A 24,923-nucleotide genomic window follows, 5' to 3' on the forward strand; every position below is an offset into this window, starting at 1 on the left:
TTTTTGAATAGAACACATTTTTTTTCTCCTCTGAGGAGTTTCAAAAAGTCAAGTTTCTGTTATGTGTTATTTTGTCATGGTTCTGCATGCAGATCTGTGTTTCCCCCATAGCTAGGTTTCTTTGTTCTGCCTTCTGCACTGTCTGCTCTGAGGGAAGGGCAGAGAGGGGGAGAAAGTGAGCAGAGCTATAGTTCATCTTTATAAGTGGGAACTCCCATGTCACAGTAAAAGCAGTCTCCTAAAAGCAATAAAACAAGGAAGTGGGCAAGCAGTATAGAGGCTCCCATTTACTAGCTTTGGATTTGGAGTTTCCCTGTACTGAGGTAAAAATGCAAGCTCCACCCACAAAATATAAGGAAAAACTTATTGCAGAACATGTGCTGACATCTTCCTTATTTTTTTTATTCACACAAAACTGCACTTGTCAATCTGCAATGCATAACTTTTGTTGCTATTAATCTAAATGGTGACTGTAATGTTTTCTTTGCTGTTTTGCTTCTGCTGCTTTAGATTTCACTCTTTGTAGTGAGCTCTGTATCTCTAGAGACCAGCCAAGAATTGTTTATCTGAGATCCCCTATTATAAAGATCATGTGCAGCTTTAAAGTGCACTGTATTTAGAGATATTTGGACCAGTGATTATCTACACATTAAAGGCATAAAAGAAGAAAATTAAGAGATAAACACTGCAGGAGGTATATAAATGGATACTTAAAGGCTTTAAAATGCCCCTACTTGCTTTCATATTCATATGTCTTAGCACTTTTATAACTTACAGCTGGCAAAATGTTTGTCACGGAATGTTTTGCCAAGAGTTAAATCCATCTAACCCTCTGATAAAACTAGTAAACATTAAATCCTCTAGAAAGCATATTTAGCAGGGCACAGACTTTATTGTTTGTTTTTACTTCTGTGCATAAAGCTGTCACTTCTTTATTTGCCTTTCTGTTTTTCATGTGTCCTCTGAAATCTGTCATAAAGCTAATGGTAGAGGAATCTTTGCTTTAGTAAAACCTTGGGAGTATCAAATATGCCCTAGTGCTCTAATCCTGAGTATAATGTGTACCCTGGTGTGAATCTGGATATGCACGTGTTGAAAATAATGTCACTCCTAGTTTCATCTGCTTTGTAGGAAAGCAAACTGTTGGCATTTGAAATGACTGCTATAGGGACTTGGATTTTAGAAAGAATCCCATGTGAGTCTGTGGAATCATAAATAAGGCAAGAAGGGATTGAAAGGCTCCATCCACTCTGTCTGTTGGATATGATACAAGACCAAGTATGCTTACTCTTTTCTTGACAGCTATTTGCTTAGTGTGCTCTGGAAACACCTAAAGGTGGTAATTCTACAAAGCTTTCGTAAAGTCTGCATAATTGTTTTACTCTGCTTGTCACTGGAAAGTTGTTTTTTTCCTCTGCTCATTTCTGCTCAGCATCTGATGCTTTTTAAGATATCACTTCTCTTTCCATATTCAGAGCAAACAGAGAGATTAGAACATCACCATTCTTTTTGTGACTGCCCTTGGTATATTTGAGCAATGTTATTCTGCCTCTCCTCAGGCTGAGGTGAGTTCTGATTTTCCTCATACTTTTGATCAAGTTTTTTAGATTTGATCATTCATTGCTACTGCTTCTTAATACCTTTTTGTATGTCCACATCTTTCCTGAACTACCATGCTCAAAACTGTGCAGGACTCCAGAACAGATTTTACCCATGCACAAGTAAGCAGGAGATTGATTAATTTTTGTCAATCTCACAGATGCTAGTCCTCATTTATACATTCCAAGTAAGGTGAAACTGCTGGCAGCAGGAGAGGGGGAAGAGGAGCTCTTAAAGGCCAAATGTCTTTCACCTTTCTCAGACGAGTGGTCCATCAAACAGCATCAGGCTAATCGCATGAGTAAGACATGCAGGATTCTGACTTCAATAAATGCTATCATTTTATGTCATCTCAACACTTTAAAATACATTGGGAGAGTTTTAATGCATTTTCCTATCTGATTTCAATTTAATATAGTTTCACATCTGGCTATGTAGAGATAAGTATGCTGGTTATTTCAAAGTTTACAAAGTTGCTAGGTCAGTATTTTGCAGCTAGGGTTTCATAGTAGTCATCCTAACACCAGAGTTCTAACAGAGTGGAATATGCAGCTGTAACCCATGGAGAATCACATTAGCATTTCTGCATTGCTAATTCTGACAATGGTAACATACTTCAGTTTGATAAGAATATCATTAATGCAGCACAGGCCTGTGTCCCAGTTTCACATTGCTTTAATATTAATGGCAACATGCCTGAGACTAGATCACATCTAAATGTCACTAGAATTGGTGGGTGGACCAAAATGAGAATAAATTATTCACATATAAACAAGTTCATTAATGATTTTATGTAGGACTTTTAACTTTTGGGAATGGCACTTATAGACCTGACAAGAAATGCTAAATATGTCTGGCAGGAGAAAACTGCAATATGGCTGATTTTTTTTGTCAATCTACTGGAATAACAGATGTCTATTTAGCCTTTTTTATGTAAAGACATGATGTAAATCTAACCTCAGACTGTAAATATCAAAGATATTTTAAACAAAACAGGAATGTTTTTTTTTATTAATTCAGGGAAAGGTCACCTATAAATATTTCATTAGCAAATTCATTAATTTCAATTACACATAAATTGTATCTAATCCAATCACTCTTCATCTCAACTACAATTAAAATATAAAATGTGCTGAACCCACTCTGGAATGTGCAAAGCCAACAATTAATAAAGTAATATTTCAAATTAATTTTACAGTATTGCTGTTTATATGAAATACATTGAAATTAATAAGGACAGGTCAATTCCTATTCAGTCTTGCTAGCTTGTAAAAATATGATTGGCCTGAATATTATATTTGGCCTGTTTTTTTTTTTTTAATTTTTCTTTGATGTAACACTACGCATTATGCAAAGAGAAAAGCAAAAGAATGATACAAAGATTTTCTCTGCTAGAAAATCTAACAGAGAAAATTAAATACTGAAAACCTGTGTTGGGGGTTAAGTGTTTTTCTGTTACTGTGTCAATTGAAAGAATTTTTCCCATTATTATGCCAATGGAGCTGGCCGGGCTACACCCAGGATATCTGATGAGCCCAGACAAAGGGGTGGGTGGGAACGGCTCCCGGAGGGGCCTCTGAGGCTTCCGAGAGGGCACTCGTGTTTCCGGCGAGCTCGGAGGAGGACGCGCGGGATCTCCAGCCCCACGCGACGGAGCACAGCAGAGCCAGACCCTCTGCGATCACCTGCCCTGCATCTGCCCCGTTTCCAGCCTCCTGCCTCTGCGGACACAGCTGATCACCCGGACACACACGGTGAGCGAGGAGCCGCCGCTGCAGCCCGTTCCCGCCCGAGACCGGCGTGGCCGCTGCTGCCCCACCCCCCTCCCTCCTGCCTCCGTTCCCGTCTGCCCTTCGGCAAATCCGGGCCGTGGACTAAGCACAGAGACAGTGTGCTTGCATCTAAAGGGACTGACACCGGGTTATCTATTTCGTTCTGTTAGCAATTTTAACTGTTAATGTTTTCTGCTTGTACAGTTAGATATATTAGTAAAAGAGCTGTTATTCCCACCCACTTATCTCTGCCTCAGAGTCCTTGATTCAAACAATTATAATACTTGGGGGGGGAGTGGAACCAAAGTCTCTATTCCAAAGGGAAACTTCTGCCCTTACTGGCAGACACCTGTCCTTTCAAACCAGGACAGATTTTGGCACCCAACGTGGGGCAGAGGGCACTGAGTTGAGAGTTAAGACAGGAATAACAGCTCTCTTAACTGGCAATATGTTGTCTGGTTTAATCTGGTTTGTGTTCCATGTGGTCACAGCTATCTCCCTCCCATTTGCAAGCCCTTTTTTGAATTTGGGCCCCCTCACAAAAGTTACTGTAGCTATTATCCGATTAGTTTGGTGGATTGATTATGTCAGGAATTCATGGGTTTTTAATTTTTTCTGGGAAGCGGTTGCATGGATCCGGAGCTATCGTACTCTAACTGCGTTTTTCTGGGGCTATTTCAGTAATGGTACTTACTGTGAGATAACGAGTGCAAGGGAAATTTTCTCCCAACCCATCACCCAGTTTTTTGAGGCTACCCCACTGGTTCTCAAGGATTTCAGATTTGTTTTAATTGCCAGTGCTATTATACAGTGGCTGGTGTTGCTGATAGGCCTGTTTTACTTAGCATTCAGAAACAAGGGAATATTGGCTTGGACAACAACTCTGATACCTGCCCCAGGGACTAGGGATGTGGTCCCAGAACCTGCCTCTGCCCCAGGGACTAGGGATGTTTCCCCAGAACCTGCCTCTGCCCCAGGGACTAGGGATGCTGCCCCAGAGCCTGATGCTGCCCCACAGCCCACTGCAGAAATGAGCCACCCAGAGTGGGTGGGGGCTCTAGTGAAGGATATAGGCCAAATGCTGAAAGAGCATAGCCAGATGATGAAGGAGTATTTTTCTCCAGCTGGTGAGAAACCCTCCCCCTGCCCTAAAGAGGGAGAGTCAGATGGTGCTGCAGTGGAACCCGTAGATGTTGTATCTGTCCAGGTTCTAGCTGGATCACAGGAGCAGCCACAGCCAGCAGCAGTTGCTCCTGTGGAAACTAGGAAATCTAAGATTAAAACGAGGCACTTAGATAATGGGGATCAGCAAGGAGGGTCCTCACAACCAGCAAGGGAGCCAGAGGTTGAGATTGTCACCGAGTCCCTCTCATACGATAGTCTCCGTAACCTGCGCAAAGACATTGCTCGGCGGGGCCGTGAGCCTTTCACAACTTGGTTACTCCGGGTCTGGGACCTTACGGGAACAGGTGTTCAACTGGATGGAACTGAGGCCAGGAATTTGGGATCCTTAACCCAGGATTCAGGTGTGGACCAGATATTCGTAAGGGAGCAAGGCCTCCTTTCCCTCTGGGACCGGCTTTTAATGAGTGTGAGAGAGAAGTTTGTACACAGAGAGAGAATGCAGGAGCACCACCGTAGGATGCGCTGGAAGACCCTTGAGGAAGGGATCCAGCAGCTGAGAGAGACAGCAGTATTAGAGGTACTCTTTGGGAGGGATGGACAGCATGACAATGACCCTGACAAGGTCAAGTGCACAGGGCAGATGTTATGGAATTTGGCAACCTTGGGTCTATCTCAATATACCACCTACATAGCAATGATTAATGCCGATAACAGTCCAGAGACAGTGTGTTCTGTTGCCAACAAACTCAGGAATTTCGAGAGCATGATGAATGGCCCAATGCAGGCTAATGTCTCTGCCGTGGCCAGGGACCTCCAACAGGTTGAGGATAGGATGAGGGATATGAGGGAGGAGATGATGGAGGAGATGAGGGAGGTGAGGAAGATCAGCGTAGCACCAGTACGAGTCACAGGCCCCCAAGTCAGAGCTTCACGTCCCCCAGCTAGGGAGAGAGGATACACCTCACGAGCTGACCTGTGGTTTTTCCTGCGAGACCATAGGGAAGACATGGGAAAATGGGATGGGAAACCCACTTCTGTCCTGGCAGCACGGGTACGTCAGCTCAGGGAGGGAAATGCTAACCGAGGGAGCCGCACTAAAATGAAGGTAGCCTCAACCTCCCACAAGCAAGGTGCAGGGTATTACAGCAAGGAGGATGTTCTGTCAGATCCCCTGGAAGGGACCTCCACTATGTATGCCCAGGAAAGAAATAATAACCAGGGCTAGAGGGGCCCTGCCTCTAGCCAGGGAGAAGCATGGGATGACAGGATCTATTGGATAGTGTGGGTGCGATGGCCTGGCACGTCAAAGCCACAGAAACATAAAGTGTTAGTTGATACTGGTTTACAATGCACCCTGATACCATCGGAACATGTGGGGAAGGTACCTGTTTCCATTGTTGGGGTGACGGGGGGATCACAGGAATTCACTTTGCTGGAAGCTGAGATTAGCCTGACAGGGAAGGGGTGGCAGAAACATCCAATTGCAACTGGCCCAGGGGCACCATGCATTCTAGGCATAGACTTCCTCAGGAACGGCTACTACAAAGACCCAAAGGGGTTCAGGTGGGCTTTTGGAATAGCTACTGTAGAGACAGAGAGCATTAAGCAGTTGAACACCTTGCCTGGACTGTCAGAAAACCCCTCTGCAGTAGGACTCCTGAAAGTGACTGAGCAACAGGTGCCAATTGCCACCATGACCGTGCACCGCCGGCAGTACTGGACAAATCGAGATGCTGTGATCCCCATCCACAAAATGATCCGTGATCTAGAGAGTCAAGGGGTGGTCAGCAAGAGCCACTCACCCTTCAACAGTCCTATCTGGCCTGTGCAGAAATCTGATGGAGAATGGAGACTGACTGTGGACTATCGGGCATTGAATGAAGTGACTCCACCGCTGAGCGCTGCCGTGCTGGACATGCTGGAACTCCAGTACGAGCTGGAGTCCAAGGCAGCAAGGTGGTATGCCACCATTGACATTGCAAATGCATTCTTCTCCATTCCTTTGGCAGCAGAGTGCAGGCCTCAGTTTGCTTTCACCTGGAGGGGCGTGCAGTACACCTGGAACCGACTGCCCCAGGGGTGGAAGCACGGCCCCACCATCTGCCACGGACTGATCCAGGCTGCACTGGAGAAGGGTGAGGCTCCAGAACATTTGCAGTACATCGATGACATCATTGTGTGGGGGAACACAGCAATGGAGGTATTTGAGAAAGGAGAGAAGATCATCCAGATTTTGCTGGGAGCCGGTTTCGCCATTAAAAAGAGCAAAGTCAAAGGACATGCCCGAGAGATCCAGTTCCTGGGAGTGAAGTGGCAGGATGGATGGCGCCAGATCCCCACTGAGGTCATCAATAAGATCACTGCAATGTCTCCACCAACAAGCAAGAAGGAGACACAAGCTTTTCTAGGTGCTATCGGCTTTTGGAGAATGCACGTCCCTGAGTACAGCCAGATTGTGAGCCCTCTCTACCAGGTCACTCGCAAGAAGAACGATTTCCATTGGGGCCCTGAACAACAGCAAGCCTTTGCCCAGATCAAACAGGAAATCGCTCATGCAGTGGCCCTTGGCCCAGTCAGGACAGGACCAGAGGTAAAGAATGTGCTCTACTCTGCAGCTGGGAACCATGGTCTGTCCTGGAGCCTTTGGCAGAAGGTGCCTGGTGAGACCCGAGGCCGACCCCTGGGATTCTGGAGCAGAAGCTACAAAGGATCTGAAGCCAACTACACTCCCACAGAGAAGGAAATCTTGGCTGCCTATGAGGGAGTTCAAGCTGCCTCAGAGGTGATTGGCACAGAAGCACAGCTTCTCCTGGCACCCCGACTGCCAGTGCTGGGATGGATGTTCAAAGGAAAGGTTCTCTCTACCCACCACACCACTGACGCCACATGGAGCAAGTGGATTTCCCTCATCACGCAGCGCGCCCGTATTGGTAACCCAAATCGCCCTGGGATTTTGGAGATAATTACGAACTGGCCAGAAGGTGAAGATTTTGGTCTCGCTGATGAAGAGGAGCAGAAGCAAGTGACCCGGGCTGAAGAAGCTCCACCGTACAACCAGCTGCCAGCAGACGAAACATGCTACGCCCTTTTCACCGACGGTTCCTGCCGCATTGTGGGGATGAACCGGAAGTGGAAAGCTGCCGTATGGAGCCCCACACGACAGGTTGCACAAGCTGCCGAAGGAGAAGGTGGATCGAGTCAACTTGCTGAACTCAAAGCTGTTCAGCTGGCCTTGGACATTGCTGAGAGAGAGAGAAATGGCCAAAGCTCTACCTTTACACTGATTCGTGGATGGTAGCCAATGCTCTGTGGGGTTGGCTGGAAAGGTGGAAAAAGGCTGACTGGCAACATAGAGGAAAACCAATCTGGGCTGCTGAGTGGAAAGACATTGCCACTCGGGTAGAGAAGCTCCCTGTGAAAGTCCGTCATGTGGATGCCCATGTTCCCAAGAGTCGGGCTAATGAAGAATACAGGCACAACAAGCAGGTAGATCAGGCTGCACAGATAGAGGTCTCAAAGATAGACTTAGATTGGGAACACAAGGGAGAACTGTTCCTGGCTCAATGGGCCCACGATGCCTCAGGCCATCAGGGCAGAGACGCCACCTATAAGTGGGCATGAGACCGAGGGGTGGATTTAACCATGGACAGCATCTCTCAGGTTATTCATGACTGTAACACGTGCACTGCCATCAAACAGGCCAAGCAGGTAAAGCCCCTCTGGTATGGGGGGCGATGGTCCAAATATAAGTATGGAGAGGCCTGGCAGATTGACTATATCACACTGCCTCAGACCCGCCAGGGCAAGTGCTACGTGCTGACCATGGTAGAAGCCACCACTGGATGGTTGGAGACCTACGCTGTGCCCCACGCCACTGCTCGGAACACCATCCTGGGCCTGGAAAAACAAGTCCTCTGGAGGCATGGTACCCCTGAAAGAATTGAGTCAGACAATGGGACTCATTTCAAAAATAGCCTTATAAACACCTGGGCTAAAGAACACGGCATCAAGTGGGTGTACCATATTCCCTACCATGCACCAGCGGCTGGGAAAGTCGAATGGTGTAATGGTCTGCTTAAGACCACCTTAAAGGCACTTGGTGGGGGGACTTTCAAGAACTGGGAGATCAATCTACCAAAGGCCACATGGTTAGTGAATACCCGAGGTTCCACTAACCGAGCAGGCCCTGCCCAGTCAGAGCCCTTGGGAGTAGCAGATGGAGATAAGGTTCCAGTGGTACACTTGAGAGGCATGTTAGGGAAAACTGTCTGGGTGAACTCTGCTTCCAGCAAAGACAATCCTGTTCGTGGGGTGGTTTTCGCTCAAGGACCAGGTTGCACTTGGTGGGTGATGCAAAAGGATGGAGAGACCCGATGCATACCCCAAGGGGACCTTGTTCTAGGGTGAACTATATATAATACTGTGCCTGCAACTGTATGTATGTACATAATTTAAAGATTTCAATATGATGTAGCATGTTGGCATGGAAAAAATTCGGGGTGGATAATGTTGGGGGTTGAGTGTTTTTCTGTTACTGTGTCAATTGAAAGAATTTTTCCCATTATTATGCCAATGGAGCTGGCCGGGCTACACCCAGGATATCTGATGAGCCCAGACAAAGGGGTGGGTGGGAATGGCTCCCGGAGGGGCCTCTGAGGCTTCCGGGAGGGCACTCGCGTTTCTGGCGAGCTCGGACGAGGACGCCCGGGGATCGTCAGCCCACGCGGCCGGAGCACAGCAGAGCCAGACCCTCTGCGATCACCTGCCCTGCATCTGCCCCGTTTCCAGCCTCCTGCCTCTGCGGACACAGCTGATCACCCGGACACACACGGTGAGCGAGGAGCCCCTGCTGCAGCCCGTTCCTGCCCGGGACCGGCGTGGCCGCTGCCGCCCCACCCCCTCCCTCCTGCCTTCGTTCCCGTCTGCCATTGGCACATCCGGGCTGTGGACTAAGCACAGAGACAGCGTGCTTGCATCTAAAGGGACTGACACCGAGTTATCTATTTCGTTCTGTTAGCAATTTTAACTGTTAATGTTTTCTGCTTGTACAGTTAGATATATTAGTAAAAGAGCTGTTATTCCCACCCACTTATCTCTGCCTCAGAGTCCTTGATTCAAACAATTATAATACTTGGGGGGGGAGTGGAACCAAAGTCTCTATTCCAAAGGGAAACTTCTGCCCTTACTGGCAGACACCTGTCCTTTCAAACCAGGACAACCTGTGAATGAAAGGCATGACAGGCTTCTTTCCTGTACCCCTCCCAGCCCCCTCTGTGTTTTTTGTCTGAATGAGTTATTAGTCTCTCCCCGAGTTCCCTTCATCTGAGTGACACACTGCATGTATAAGATATCAGGAATGTGAATTGAAATGTAGAATTAGCCTATTGAAATTATGTGTCTATGGTCAAGTTTGGGTTTTTTTTCCTAATGTCCAGATTTTGTGTTTAGATTTTCTCAGTCTGACTCTCAGTGTAGCTGTCACTGAACTGTCACCATGGCCTGGATAAGAGTTTTAATTCACTCTGTGTCCAAGTGGAAATGTCAAATACTACAGTGTTGGGAAAGCCAAGTACTGGCTGCAGGTACATCCCCAAAGTTCTCAGCTTGAGAGCTGGGGGAGAGTGTTCTAGAAGCCATTGAACTATTTTGAACAAGAAAGAGGTTTTGAATTTTCAAGGATATTACATGTAATATATATTTACTTCATATATTGCTCAAAACTGTATTGTACAGTTGGTGGGATTATGAAAAGTGTAATGGAAAATGCACTGAAATTGATGGAAGTTTCTCTGTTGGTTTAAGATCAGACCTTTAATAAGAATGTTCTGTTCACTGTGAAGGAAACATTGGCCTCACTCTCCAAAATCCCCGTTATTGTGGTACTGTGGTTCTGACATCCAGTCCTCAAGATAATGGAGCTGATTGCTGCTGTACCACAAATCCAGGTTTTATAAAATCTTGCACCATTTGTGTGTCATGGCACTGGTTCCTGAGAGGAATGAGACACATAATTACTGATGCACTGTGTGTGAGTGGCATCAGGCTTCCACTGCCAAAGTGACATCAGCACTGAGTTCTGTTTAGCCTGCAGGTGTGCTCCTGGGAGAAGCCATACCTCAGTTTTCTGTGCCAGCTTTGTTGGGGATGAAGGAGGCACCAGTGCTGGTGTAAAGGTTTCCTGGGAGCTGTCCCAGGACTCCAGACAGCACTAATGGTGGCTGGAAATTAAATGGGCTGAAAGAGAATCAGGAAAAGCTCTGCACTCAGCCAGTTAGATTCGAGTTTCAGAAAGGAACCAGCTGGTCTTTAAACTTTTCATACAATTGTTAGGAAAACCTTCTGATACTCTCATTCCTGCCTTTGACATTTCTCTGTTGCTTTAAAAGTGAAGCCTTCATTGTCTTTTCAGGGACCAGCTTTGACAGAAGTATTTAACTTTGCCTCAGCAGGGTCTGTAAAGACTTTTGGACAGGACCTCTTTTATCCCTGAGCTTTGAGTTGCAAATGTCTGCCTGTATTCAATGACTTGTCTTGCTATGTTCAGAAATACCTGCAGATAAATGAAAGCAGTTCCAGAGGTCTCCTCTAGCTTCATATGTATTGCTTAGTTATGTACATATAACTCAATAGTCTCAAATGTGCATGCTGATTATGGCAATAATTTCTCATTAGACTGTTGATATTTCAATTTTTCTGAATTAGAAAAAGAGCCAGAAGTGATGCAAAGGAGGAATAAAAATAATTATAGTCAGTTAAGCCACATAAATACCTTAAGAAGTACATTCTAGTATTGCACAAATCTTGATTCAGCCAGCAAAGTGTAAGAAATAAACCATAGTATGCTGTAAGAAGTAAATCAGATTAAAAAAAAAATCAGGTTTAATGTTTTAGAATGAGATTAGTGCAGGGGAGAAGACTTTTAAATATGATTATAAGCTATCTCTTACGGGTTATTTACTTGATTTGGGATGTTGAGGAGAGTGTGATATTAATCTTTAATATAGTCTAATTGTTGTGGATGAAGTTCAAATAGATATGGCACTAAGAGAGTAGAAAAAAGACTTTATCTAGTATGTAAGCTAAAAATTGTGTTTGGCATAGGTTAAAACCTCTGCAATTATTTTTATTTAATACTTGCATAAAAGGAAGCTGAGCTGAAAGACTGAAAAGTGTGATGAGGTCTCAGTTACATGTCTTATGTCTGGGAGACTGATACCTGCACAGTGTATTTGTCTACAAACAGAAACCAACATAAAATTTTTCCTTAGTCTAGAGTCTTGTTATAACTGGAACTATTTTGGTTTGATATTTGAACTGTTTCACTTAGAAGCATAGATTTAAGACTGACTAAGCTGGGCTGAAAGAATACTCAATTGATGAATAAGATAAGAAATTAGTATTTCCTTCATAGGGTTGATGATCTTGTGTCTTGTGTAGTTGAAGAATACAGTTGCAGAAAAGTAAAAACTCAACCCTACCAAAACATGAATATTTGTTGGTAACTTTACCATGATTCATGAACTGACTGAATCTTACTTGAAAGGCCTGAAAGTATCATCAGGCCTGGACTGTATCTAATTGCAGAACTAAAGTGTATATAGCTTATCTGTGGTTATACATATAGAATTTCTCCTCTTCTGAGTGAAGCTTTTGTCTGTATAATTTACTTCAATAATGGACAATTACTCTCCTGAAAGCACTTACAGTTAAAAAGATGTCAGAAATATTCTTTGAGCTGGGTTTTTTATAGGCTGAGATGCCACATCCAGCTCAGTAGATTTCTGTCTCTAAGTCATCATCAAAATCCTACACATTTAATTTTTAATCTAAAGTACATCTTCAACTGAACATAAAAATTTGAGTTTTTTGTTTTGCTAAAATATTAGTATAGTAGATGGATTTGCCTCTGTCTTTCTCAGCTAGAGGGCCTGATGGAAGGCATGAAGGTGAGAATGATGAGCCCAAGAATAAATAAAAGCACTGAGAAGTTGCAGGCAATATCCATCTGAGAGATCCACACATTTTTAAGGAGCTAGTCTTTTTTAAGAGTGCTTAAGCTGCTGTAGTGGAAATACAGGTTAACCAAGTAAGGTAATGACTTCAAAACTAGTTTTACTTTTTACATGTGTAAGAGACAGTATCTAGAGCAAAACAACAGATTTATCTAGTCAGGGATGCTCATTTCATTGATCTTCTGACTTCAGCTGGGAGGTTGAGCCTTGCCCCTGGTTTGCAATTTCATGGAAATCAGTAATAGACAACAAGAAAAGAGCTTGATTAGCTCATGGTAACATATTCTGCAGAGGAGATGTGTTGTAGTGATCTTTACTAGTTGGCAATTGCAAAGCATTGAGGGTGGCGTGTCTATCTGTGTCTTACTGCTGTGGTCCAGACAAGATGTGATGAAAGTGTGAGCAGCATGAGTCACATCAAGAGTCATCTGTGCTACAGTGGCCAATCCTGTGCTTCCAGGAAAGGTGAAAAGCATTATTTGCTACTGTAGGGAAAGTTAGTTTCAGGAAAGAAACCAAGATTGGGTATCTGAAAAGATAACCAAAGGAGACCATGTAGTGTCTGCTCTTTCAGTTTCCCTTGGGGGTCTGAGCAAGGAAATATTAAAACTTTGCTTTCTCTGCTTCCAAATAATTTAGGCTGTCATTATAATTTTTCAGATAATTTTTCCTCTTGCAAAGAAACCAATACTATGAAAAAATTGTACTATTGCTTTACAAAGAACAATGCTTCACAATTATTTTACATTTTTGAATGGCCACAGATTTTGAATAAAGCCACTATTTTCTATGTTGAGGTTGTTCCCAAGAAGAACAGAAACTCTCATGTTGTTGGTGTTGAAAAGATATTTTTCAACAAACAAACACTAAGATTGTGTTAGTATTTTATAAATAGCTGTTTAAATGCTGCTGCCTGAAAATAAATATCTATTTCTGATTTTTAGACATAGCTATAAGTACATTGGACAGTATTTGTTAGAGAACATCAGATATTGTGTCATTCTCTGCTCTTACAAGGAAGAAACTGAATGCAGGTTCAGTGGGATTTAGTGTCTTGTCTGTACTACTTTGAGGAAAGGATTCAGACATCATATTCTCAGCTGACCACACCAAATCATTGTAATTTTTTCTATAGGATTTGATAAATGGAAGATAAGAATAAAAACAGGTGGCATCACTTGCAGTGAAAGGAGGAGTCTCCTCATTGCCCTTGTATCAGCCCTGGAATTTGTGTTTGAGAGAGAGTAAGGAAAGTAAAAATTTATAGGAATATGTATATAATATAAAGTAAGCAACAATAGAAAACATCAACATAAGAAAATAAAATTAATTTATTTTTCTAGGTTGACAATAATTAATAATAAATATAAATTTCTCTACTGGAGAGTCAGCTGATATTAGGTGATGATAGAAACATGTACTGACCAGTTAGACAAAATCAGCAGCAATGGCAGTCTCCATGGTGACAAAAAGCTAACAACAAACCAGCTATGTAAAAGGGAAGATAATGCTTTTTGTTGCATTTAAAAGAAAGGACTTTCTGTCTGACAGTTTGATCAGTTTTGAACCTCTATTCACCTTTGAACTAAGAATGCAGTACCTTGGCACTCTTCTTTCTTTTCTTTCTTACATCCCCTTTTCTTCCTCCTCAACATTTCTTTATCAAGACCCTGCCTGGCAGACTGTTAAATGTACTTACAATGTACAACTCATTATTGGGTTTCAGATAATCTATTAAAAGTCTTGAAACAGTTTCTAATTTGGAGAGAAGGTTTTTCTTTAGGCTGTAATCATACATTTGTGAAAAAGTTAAAGATCTCAGAGCTTGTGAACTAGGAACCTTGCTAAATATTTGAAGTTATTCATGTTGTAACTGAACAAAGCATACTTTGTGCCTTTGCAAGAGTGTTTTGCTGGAAGCAAGTAAATGAAGTGAAAAACCTGTGTGCACAGTTTTGGACTCTTGGCAGTAGTGAACTGCCTATGACTTAAGAGGTAACATTTCCAATGCACAAAGTAATTCTGAGGTTATTATTTCATTGCAAAGTGCATGACTGGATAGTGTCATGTGATGCTGATAGGACTGTTTAATGACACAGCTTCATCCTGTTCCCACATATTTGCACAAATTACTTTTGAGAAGAGCGTCATTAATGGTTGATGGAGTCATAGCCTCTGCTATATGACAACAGTGCAATCCTGGAAATCAGAATGATTTCATTCATCAGATAATAAAGGACTGGCCTGCCTCTAAATAGAGGGAAATTAGGCACAGTGCTTATGGTGAAGCAAAGCATACAGAGCATTTTATCTGATCAGGAGCCCTGAAAAGTCAGATTGTCAGCTAATGTTACCATTACCTTCAATTAATGGGTGAATGAGGTGTGACTGTCTGCTGAAGGAGGGACAGAGATCTTCACAGAAGGTGCTTCAGTTACCCTTTATATTCCAACAAATGCCTGCTGCTTCTCCCTCTTCTCCATTCCCAACAACCATTTACCTGAAAGTCCTCACCCAGGTCACAAAGCTTCTTCCTTCTTGGCAGACTTACATGATGTATCTCAAAGCCTTAAACTGACCCTTAGCACATAGAACATAGCACTCTAGGATCTCAGTCTTACTGACTGTGTCAGTGTCACTGTCCTATTAATAGCAAAGACAAATCATTCTAATCACAAAATAATTTTATCTTTATTGCTCTAACCTGGCTGGGAATATCAGATGGATTAGGAAGACCAGGTTTTGAGGTACTGACCTCAAATTCTTCAGGCAAAAACTATTACAAATGCAGTTTTCAAAACTTCAGTGGCTATTCTTGCACCTGTGTTTGGAAGACGTTCAAAGCAGGAATTTATATGGATGCAGACATTCTGTAGCATGACTAACTAGCACAAATCTTTTCTAATAATTTCTAAGTTCATACTTGCATATTTTCATCCACAATTTTGCAGAAGGTTGATTAATTTTCTAGTTTTTTCTATGTCTTACATCAATGCAGCACCAATCCTAGGATCATTATTACTTTGGGTCTTACTCTTGCTAAGATTCTCTTTCCTAGCTAGTATTGCCCAACTTGCATGTTCCTCTCTCTTACTTATATACTGGCATGGGATCATTCCCAGTCTGTCAGAGTTACAGGCTGAGCCTGAACACTGCCTTGTATGCCAGTCAGGTAAATGTATATTATTGAGTTACCCACCAGTGGAATCTGTTCTGTTCTGTTTGAAATCTGCATATTCTGTTCATGGTCCAGCTGAAAGGTGTCTCTGCCTAACAATTCCCAAGGGATATTGAACTATGGGTCAGCTGGTTCCCCTGGGAGAGAATGTGATATTGTAATTAATTATCATGGTTAGTCTTCAGGGAAGTGTGACTACAAAAAAGAATTCCCAAGGGAAAATCCATTTGGGGCTGGTCAACAGTCAGTGAAGGGGATTAATGAGAAGAAGATCATAGCTGAGAATTGTATCCAACTGTCCAAGCATCCCAACAGCTTTTTGACTAGGTGGAACAGAAACGAAAGCTCTGGGGGAAAACTGAAAAATAGATGCCTTTAAACAAGATGTTTTTATGTCTTTGTAAAAAGAAAATTTTTAAAAATTCTGTTTCAGTTCTGACACCATAATTTGTAAATAAATAGTTGATAAGATACTTTTACTATTTGGTTTTTCTTTTTTTTTTAATTTAGAAAGATGGTTGGATGCAGTAGCAGTGCACAGAGTCTGAAATATGCTGGAATAGTATTCTGCTATAATTGTGCTAGTAAGCTTTCGTGTCATACAAGCTCAGAAATATTGAGTATTAGTGTTCTCTGAAGGTGTGTGGGCTGTTTCAGCATCTGGTAGAACAGATTTCTCTTTTGGGAGAGAGAAGGACAAACATGAGCCAGAGAAAAGCTGTGAAGAATGTAGGAAGGTGCTTTATCTCTTGGGATCTCCTACACAGCACGAATTAGGTGATGTATTATAAATATGGTATGGATAACTGTAGCTTGTCATCAGCAAAACTAATGAGTCCTAGCTAGGTGACTGCTAAACTATTCTATCTACTCTATCTACAGCTGTGGAAAGAACAGTGAAGCTAGTTGAACAAAACTGCCACAAATATATAGAGCTTGATCAAGGAAAGTAATATTTTTCAAAGGATAAACAGGTACTTTGAGGTGTACTTAGTGTTTTCACAAAATGAAGTGCATGTGCAAATTTAAATGCTTTTCAGGATTGTTCTTAAGAACAAAGCACAGCAGAAATGGGTGCAAGAAGAATGGACAATGTCTCTCCTGCCCTGTAACTCTCACTTTGAAGGTACTGGCAGCACAACATACTGACAATGACTTTGTGTGCAATAGCTGTGACTTCAGGTGCCTTATCAACCTCTCTTTTAAAGAATGGTAATGAGAGACATTTTTTAAGCAGTTATAATTTTTGATGTGCCTACACTCTCCGCCCCCCCCCCCCCCCCATTTAAAGGCATCTAAAGTTAAAATTCTATGAATACAGACACTGACATAAAAGAAACAAGCAATTGGTGTAGAAGAGTAAAACAGAGTGGCAAAACCACATGAGATTGGTATAAACTGACTAATGTTCTCAAACATCATTATAGTTACATAAACATTTCAGTAACATTTTCTATCATATTTTTGATGTGTCAGACACATGCAAGGCAAATTTCTCTGCAAACTCTGGTTAACTTCAGAGGTCTGTAAATGAGTCCTTGAGATTGCCAGTGTTGACATGTGAGAGGCAAGAGTGCAACAGCTTAATGTGCAAGTAAAGTCTCCATTAAGATACAATAAAGATTTTGGAATGTATCTGATGGATGTCTATGATCATCATCTCCATAGTCTTGTACTTGAAATCACTATTTGCTTGTGTTATATTAATTGCTTTTTCTCTGTTGGTTGGTTTTTTGTTTTTTTTTTCCATCAGCTACAATATTTTTTGTGTTCAGGTAACTTGACACTAGAATCTCATTTATTTTCTGCTAATGTTGTTGGTGATTATTGTGAAGACTGACAGCAGCAATGCCTTGAGCTCTAATTATCTTCTTTTAGACATTCAAAAATATTTGAAACAACTTCTATGAAAAGGAGTGAATTAATGTTTTCTGCAACATATAACCTTTCTGCTTATAGTTGACAAGTAATTTGCTTTGATAATGCAAGAAACTCCAATACTTTTGTGTAGCTCTACTCACAAATAGAAGCAAATGGATGTGATGCTCAAGAAAGTACAAATGGTTTTTTTAATGACAAACACCATGTGACGTTACAGTTACTTCAATTTTTTGACTGTGTCATGACTTGATAGTCTATTCATCAAAATTGACACTTGTGATGTGCTGTTTGGAGAGAAAATTTATTCATATTTGAATTACCACCACCATTGTTGTCATGAAAAATCAGAGGTACAGTAGGTTCAGAAACTCATTAAAAATCAGCGTTTATGGTCTGTACAGGATGTTCCAGGAATTATACATTCTCAGAATGTACTTCACCTTTGAGAACAAAGTCCAGCTGAGAACTTTAATCTAGTTTAATTTTCAAATTTGACTTTTATTCCCAGAAGACCTTGTCTCTGTTCGAGACTCAAGCCTGGGTAACTTGAAGAAGAATTTTCAAAGCATGTGTCTGTCCAAGATTACTTTCCCATATCCTTGCAAATATTTTTAATGAACTGCTTCTGTGTCAAAAGGAGATGATACCATGCCTTTTAATTTGGTGACCCAGAAAACTCTGTGATGTTGATGTGACCCAAGGGCTCGTGCATTAAAATTAATCTGTGACGGACACTGCATATTAACATGATACTTGATACCTTGTCATAATAGTTTCAGACTTCATACTTTTCATGCTGTCTCTGATCCTTTCTGGAGAGCAGAGTTCAAGGCTGGGAATAACACCCTTAAAGGAAATGCAAGTATGCAGCATGAGTGTTGCAAACCAGGACAAAATTGCTTTCATTTCCATAAAAGTGCATACTTCTGGTTGCTGAAATTACAGAATGGATATTTCTTAATTTGAATAAATTTCAGCTATAGATGATTGACCTGTAAGTGTAATGGTTGTTGCTTGCCAATTTTCCTTTAACAAGCATTTATGACATTGTTTTAAAGAGAGACTTTCGAGTTTCATGCTCTTGAATTGACCTGCAGTTCACTTTGCATTTGCTGTCTTTATTTTCCTACCCCTGCCCACCTTGACATCCGCATATGGTTTGGGTTGGAAGATGCCTTTCCAGTTTTGTACTGTAGACCTACAAGATGGTTGAGGTAACAAAGGTGAACAGAACCTACCCATTTCTAGTAGGAGCAGCACAGAACTGTACTAATTTGGCAGCAGGAACTAAGTTCAGGGCACTGATAAGGCACAGAAGTAACTCCCCATAATGAACAACATCATAGTTTGATGCTGGCTCACTGAGCTGAATGGGCTCACAGTATGTCAGAGCAGCATCAGCCATTGAGTACACAGGAAAAGGGCTGAGTGTGCCTTAGATACCTGCACAGCCACAGCCTAAAGCCAGTCCTGTGTGCTCACCACAGGTTTCGTGAGTGTGGCATTGGCTGGGAGTCAGCAGCTCTCAGCAGGAGGATTCATGGTGGTATCTTTACAAGGAGGCCAAAATGGTCATGGAGACCCCCTTGGTACTGACTTTTTGGGATTCCAGATGTTCCATAACTATTTGCTGGCCTTCTTTCTGCATTGATTTTGTCTGCACAGCCAAGCAGTAGGCTGGCATGCTGTGTGCTCATAGAACAAAGAGGATGAGCTGTTGCAACAAGTTCCACATGCAGCACCCAAGCTCCTTTTTGCCTGAGAATGCAACGTGGATCTTGGCCTCTAAGCTTTACTAACTAATTCCTCAGTCTTTGGGAACTCATAATCATGTAGGATTTTTGTTGATCATTTAAAAGTATAAAGCTGGGTGGCTTCTGTCAGGGTATTGTGAGGTATGTTCTCTCATATGAGACTGGAGCATTGCCATTACATAAAGATGGCATTGTAAAAGACAATCCCAATGTTCCGTGTTATTTCTGGTGTTTATTTAAAGATACATAAGAAATCCAGAATGTTAGCACATAACAGCAGATTGGAGATTTTATTTTGGGATTGTTAGCTATATTTATATTATCACCAATTGTCTTTTATACTTAGAAAATAGCTTATGAAAGAGTTTAAGGGTTTCTGTTTATTTTTACCATTGCAGAGGATGTCTGGAGGAGTGTTTTCAAGAAGAAAATTTACAGTTTTGAAAGTTCAAGTCAAAATACAGCTGAATCACTATATATTTACTTGATTGTGACATAAGTCATCCTGAGAAATGCTGGTTTAGGATATATAAAATACTTAAAAGCAAACCCTCAAAATGGTGGTGTCTTAACTGTATTTGTTTTTGGAAGGGACTGTTCACTCAAAATGGTTGAAACAGCATTTTGATTCCTATTGTGCTCCACAGTCCATGTGCACAGGTGTAGTGGGTGAGATACAGTCATCATTCCCACCTCTGAGGTAAATTCAGCATGCAGCTGGGTGGGTGCACACTGGGAGGGTGGAGTGTGGCCAGCACATTCTGTCTCATAATCCACAAGTTCAGATTTTGTTCCTGTGAATTTGTGAGAGCAGTAGCTCAGATGCCTTGTAGGTACCTATTGATGATGATCTTTGTGCAGTAATGATCTATATTCACTTATATGGGGCTATCACTTGTTTCCTTCTTATGCAAGTGACACACATTTTCATAATTTAATGTTTTATGTCACTGTTTCCATGATCTGTTATTGTTGTGAACTGTAAATCTATGATACATGAAGATGACATTGGTTTTTAAGTGAGGAAATCAGCTTATTTTTGGAATGAAAAGCCTAATAACTTTGAGAATGAAGTGAACAAATCAGGCACTGGAAAGCTGAGATGGCAACATCAAACAATATTGTCAACAGAGCAATCATTCTAGGAACAACAAAAGAATTGATAAGAGTGAAGTTCATCTTTGCCCCAGGGAAGGAAGGACTGTGAAACAAAATACAGGATTGCCTGTTTTGATTAGTTTAAAAAAAAACCCAAACCTCAGAAAACAGCAAAAAAAAAAAAACAAAAACCAACAAAAACCCAAAAAAAAAAACCAAACCCAAATCAAAACCAAAACACCTTAGCAGTAGTAGGAAAGAAAATTTTCAGATTCAATTTCCTGAGATCAGAAAAATATATAATGCATATTAAAGTTAGCACTTACTGGATTTTTTTCAGTGCACGGGCTTTATTTACTTTTGTTAAAATGATGAGATTATAACGCTGAACTTTTATTTGTGGATTCTGTAGCTATTTGTTATATCTCCACAGCAGTGTGTTGGAAGAAACATTAGGGATGAAAGACTCTAGTACTTGATAAGTTAGATGGACTGATGAATTCTATGTCCAAATAACTCAGAATCTGCAAAATCACGTACAGTAATGTTTTAATGCAGAAAAACTGTGCAAGGATGTGCTTTGGCAAAATTTCTCTAAAACCTAGAATTCAGACTTAAATCACTGGTTTGAATTTTCTTGGGTTCAAACTGAAGGAACAGTTTAGACAAACCTCTGGAAGGGAACCATGTTAATTCACACAATGGTGTGCTGCACTTCTGTCTTGCTGACTGGTGACACATCAGCTCATCTGTCTGAGCTCTGGCGTAGCTTGCAAGCTACAGCAGGTATCTCTGTAGTAGACCATGTCTAAACATCATAATTAAATCAGTACTGAACAGCCAAGCAGGCTCCTGAAAGTGCTCCTCTGGCTATGTTTCAACTGCCATAATTCAGGAGAGTGGTTTTCTCTAAGTTATATTTGATCTAATTTACTTTTATTAATTATTATACAATTAGCGCATAGAGAAATGCTAAGTTCTTGCCTCATGGTTCTCCCAGTTGAAAGGCCTGGCCAGTTCTTTCCCAAATCAATGAAAAGTTACCACTGGTTTTGATTAAATTGTTTGGAATTTGAAGGTGGTGTTGCTGGGATTATGGGAATGAAGAGATGCTGAAATGGAGAGCTGGCAGGGGTGAGAGGAGGGGAGTGCCAAGAGCGTGGGTGAGACACGGCTCTCCCGTGCCAGGTTTTGTAAGGCCTGTCATTCTTATCAGAAAGTGTCTTGATACTGATCCCACTGCTAGCACTGTTTCCTTCCTTGAGTTTTGAAATGTGCCCAGACTGATATTAGATAATTTAATCTTCTTTCTTCATACAGTATAGCAACAACCTTTATTATATGACTGCATAGAATTAGTTACAAGAAAAACATGTCTAACTCCTTAGAATAATTCCCAGGATTCTCCTGATTTTGTGCTTCTCCTTCCTTTTGTCTGTAATTTTCACCTTTTGGTGCTGGGATCCTCTCTCACTTTATATTCTAATTTATACCATTCCAGCGGACTGAAGTGTAGCCTAGCTTTCATCTGTGCCTGCAGATGTTGGAGTAAGAGGACACTTTTTCAAATTCTACCTTTACACAGTGAGAGCTGAAGATGTTCAGAACAATATTCATGAATATTTTTATAAATAGAAACAGTGAAATCCATTTAATGAGTTTTCAAATCCACCACTCAGTCACTGTTCATAAATTTTTGAATGGATGAAGAGTCATTTGAATTTATTTAAATATTAATGAACATTGACTAAGTTAACATCAAAGAATAGGGGATGTTTCATAAATGAAGAAGTACTCATTTATATGTGAATACTATTTTTCCTGTCCAGTAATGTGTCCCTGCTGGAACATGTAAGAACTGCAATTTGACATCATGTCAGGAGATGACACTCTTATTTTAATGGGTAACATGACAGCACAAATAACAAGTGGCAATAACATTGTGAGAAGTAACATGTAAATTTAATATTACATGAGCATTTGTAATATTTTCACATAAATGGTACACTAAGCCATTTTGTTTTAGAAAAAAAATATTAGAAATTATTTGTAAAATTTTTAATGTGTATTTATATCTATTCTTTGGGGAAAAAAGAATGAATTTTATTTTTAAATAATCTTCTTTACTATTCTCAAATTTGAAAAATATTGTCAAAAACCAAAAAACAAAACAAACAAACAAAAAAAAAAAAAACCCAACAAAAAAGAAAAAAAATAGCATTACCAGGACTATGGGGTTAAATGGATAGAGTAAGGAAAAATTTTAGGGAGATATTGTTAAGAAAATTACATGGTTGTAGAAGGTGTTTTATTCCTACTAAAAGTTTGGACTAGTAACAAATTGCTGCATAAAGAGTTATTCAGTACTTTCTGACATGTTTCCAGTAGTCCTGATTCTCTAATTGTTCTTCTCTTGTTGCAGTGAAAGATTCAAGTGATCTGGGTGCCTCCAGATTTTAGACTTGCTTGTGAATATTGTTAACAAAAATTTTCATTTTCGCTGGCATTTATGTTTCTTCATAGGAACTTTTGCCAGCTTCATATCGTAAAGTAAACAATAGTTTATTTTAGTAAAATCTTCTGGTAAAAATATTCTGAGCTGAGTGTTGAGTTAGATGTCTAGAGGATAGAAAAACTGAGAGCAGTATGGAAGGTCTGTTTTCTGAAAGGTCTTAAGCATTTACAAGACTAAGCTTTTCTTAATTTGGGAAAACTTAGTTATCCTTTTATTTGTCCTTCTTTACTGGTCACTAATGAGGCTCAGAAGAGTGAAAGTTCAAAATTTTACATTTCTCTAACTCTTTCTAGCTGATTAAAAGTACTTAATATTATTCAGGTCATTAGTAAAGCCTCAACAAAAGCAAACACCATTTCCTGCCTCCCCTTCAAACCAAGCAGCCAGGCAAAGGAAAGCTAAGCATTATACTCTTCTGCATTTGGAAGAAAACCTAAAGTGTCATGACCTCGTCTTCACTTATTCTCTTCTTGCTGACATGGATGGTTGATGACACTTGTGAATACTTCTGAAAATTAGACCGTGTTAGTATCAAAATTGGAGTTGGATGAAAAGATGCTTTTAATGTGTTAAGTATTCTCTAAGAAATTGTCAACCTTTTTTCTTTTATTTTTTGTCTTTTTCTTTCTTGAGTGTTTCATCTGTCTTGCAAACCCCTCAGGTGAAGAGACACATCCTTCCCCCTCAGAGCTCACAGTGTAGCTGCAAAAGCACACACTGGAAATCCAGGGCTCAAATAATTCCTACCCACTTACCCACCAAACTAGGAGCAAAGGTGAATAATCCTCACTTTCTACCATTTATAGCCATCTATTTTTGTATCAATAATTAAACACTGACTAAAGCTAGAAACCAGGACAGGGAATTCCAACATCCCAAAGACAGTAGGAGACCTCACTTTCTCACTGTCTTTAGCTGAACCATTTTCATTTTATTATTACAGTGTGTGAGACAGGCACCATGATCCAGAGGGTATCACAATTAATAGGCATGCAGGCACACCAGATTCATATTCCCACCCCAGTGGAGTTTGTTAATTATATAAGGTGGAACAGGTCACCCCACCCACAATGACCACTAACTTGACTGTAAATGCATGCCCATGGGCCTTGAAGACTAATTGAATGTTTTGTAGCCTGTGTTGCACAAATTTTCATGTTCAGGGGGAGCATTTTAATTTTTATCATAATGGCTGTATAGGGTAATTTGTCTCTAACCCTGCTGTGGACACAGCTGGAAAACCTCAACAAAATGGAATTCATATTTTTGCAGAGCTTCATTTTCATCACGTTGGCTTGTTACTGGAACAATTTCTTCTTGAAAATGTTTCTGAAAGCAAGCCCTGGATACTTACTGGTGTGAATCCTGCATGAATTGAAATTGCCCTGGAGGCTAGGCTGGGTTCCCAAGGCAAAGGAGAAGGTGTTACATCTCTGTCAGTTTTGTGGCTAACAGAATAATAATAGATGCATTTTTGACTAAGGAAGTGAAGATCTGGCAGGTGGTGAGAAGTGACATTAACTGTAATTGCTTTATCACCTTGTGCTGCCCCAAAGGTTTTGGGAGGCCTCCATCTGCTACTCCCCATGTTAGGGTTGGATTGTTACCTCCTTGGGTACCTTTCCATGCTATGTATGCTTTGCATTACACCAAAGAACTAAGCAAGCCCCAATGGTGGCTTTTACATGCATCTGCAAAATAAATATTTCAGCCCCAAAAGTAAAAAGTATCTTCTGCTGGGACTATTTGCTGGTGATATGAGAGATCTCATTCCAGCAATGCCATGCTGTTCTGTTCTCCCTCTGCATCTTTCCTCTCTCCTGTTTGTGAGGAGAACAATTTTGTCTCAGAAAGTGATTCAGTGACTTGCTGATAATTATACAATGGGCCAGGGGCCAGAGACAAAACATGAGAAATAAAACGTAGGTTTCTCTGTTCCCAAGGAATTGCCTTTACAATACATCTCTCTCTTCATCACTTCTCTCCTTT

General features: G+C 41.0%; 1 protein-coding gene across 3 annotated transcripts in view; it reads left to right on the top strand.

Annotated features, from left to right (window-relative positions):
- Positions 1–24,923, top strand: part of NKAIN3 (sodium/potassium transporting ATPase interacting 3) — a 347,132-nt gene that overhangs the window by 87,829 nt on the left and 234,380 nt on the right. The window lies entirely within an intron of this gene.

This window comes from Erithacus rubecula, assembly GCF_903797595.1.
Source record: "Erithacus rubecula genome assembly, chromosome: 3".
Lineage (NCBI taxonomy): Eukaryota > Metazoa > Chordata > Aves > Passeriformes > Muscicapidae > Erithacus > Erithacus rubecula.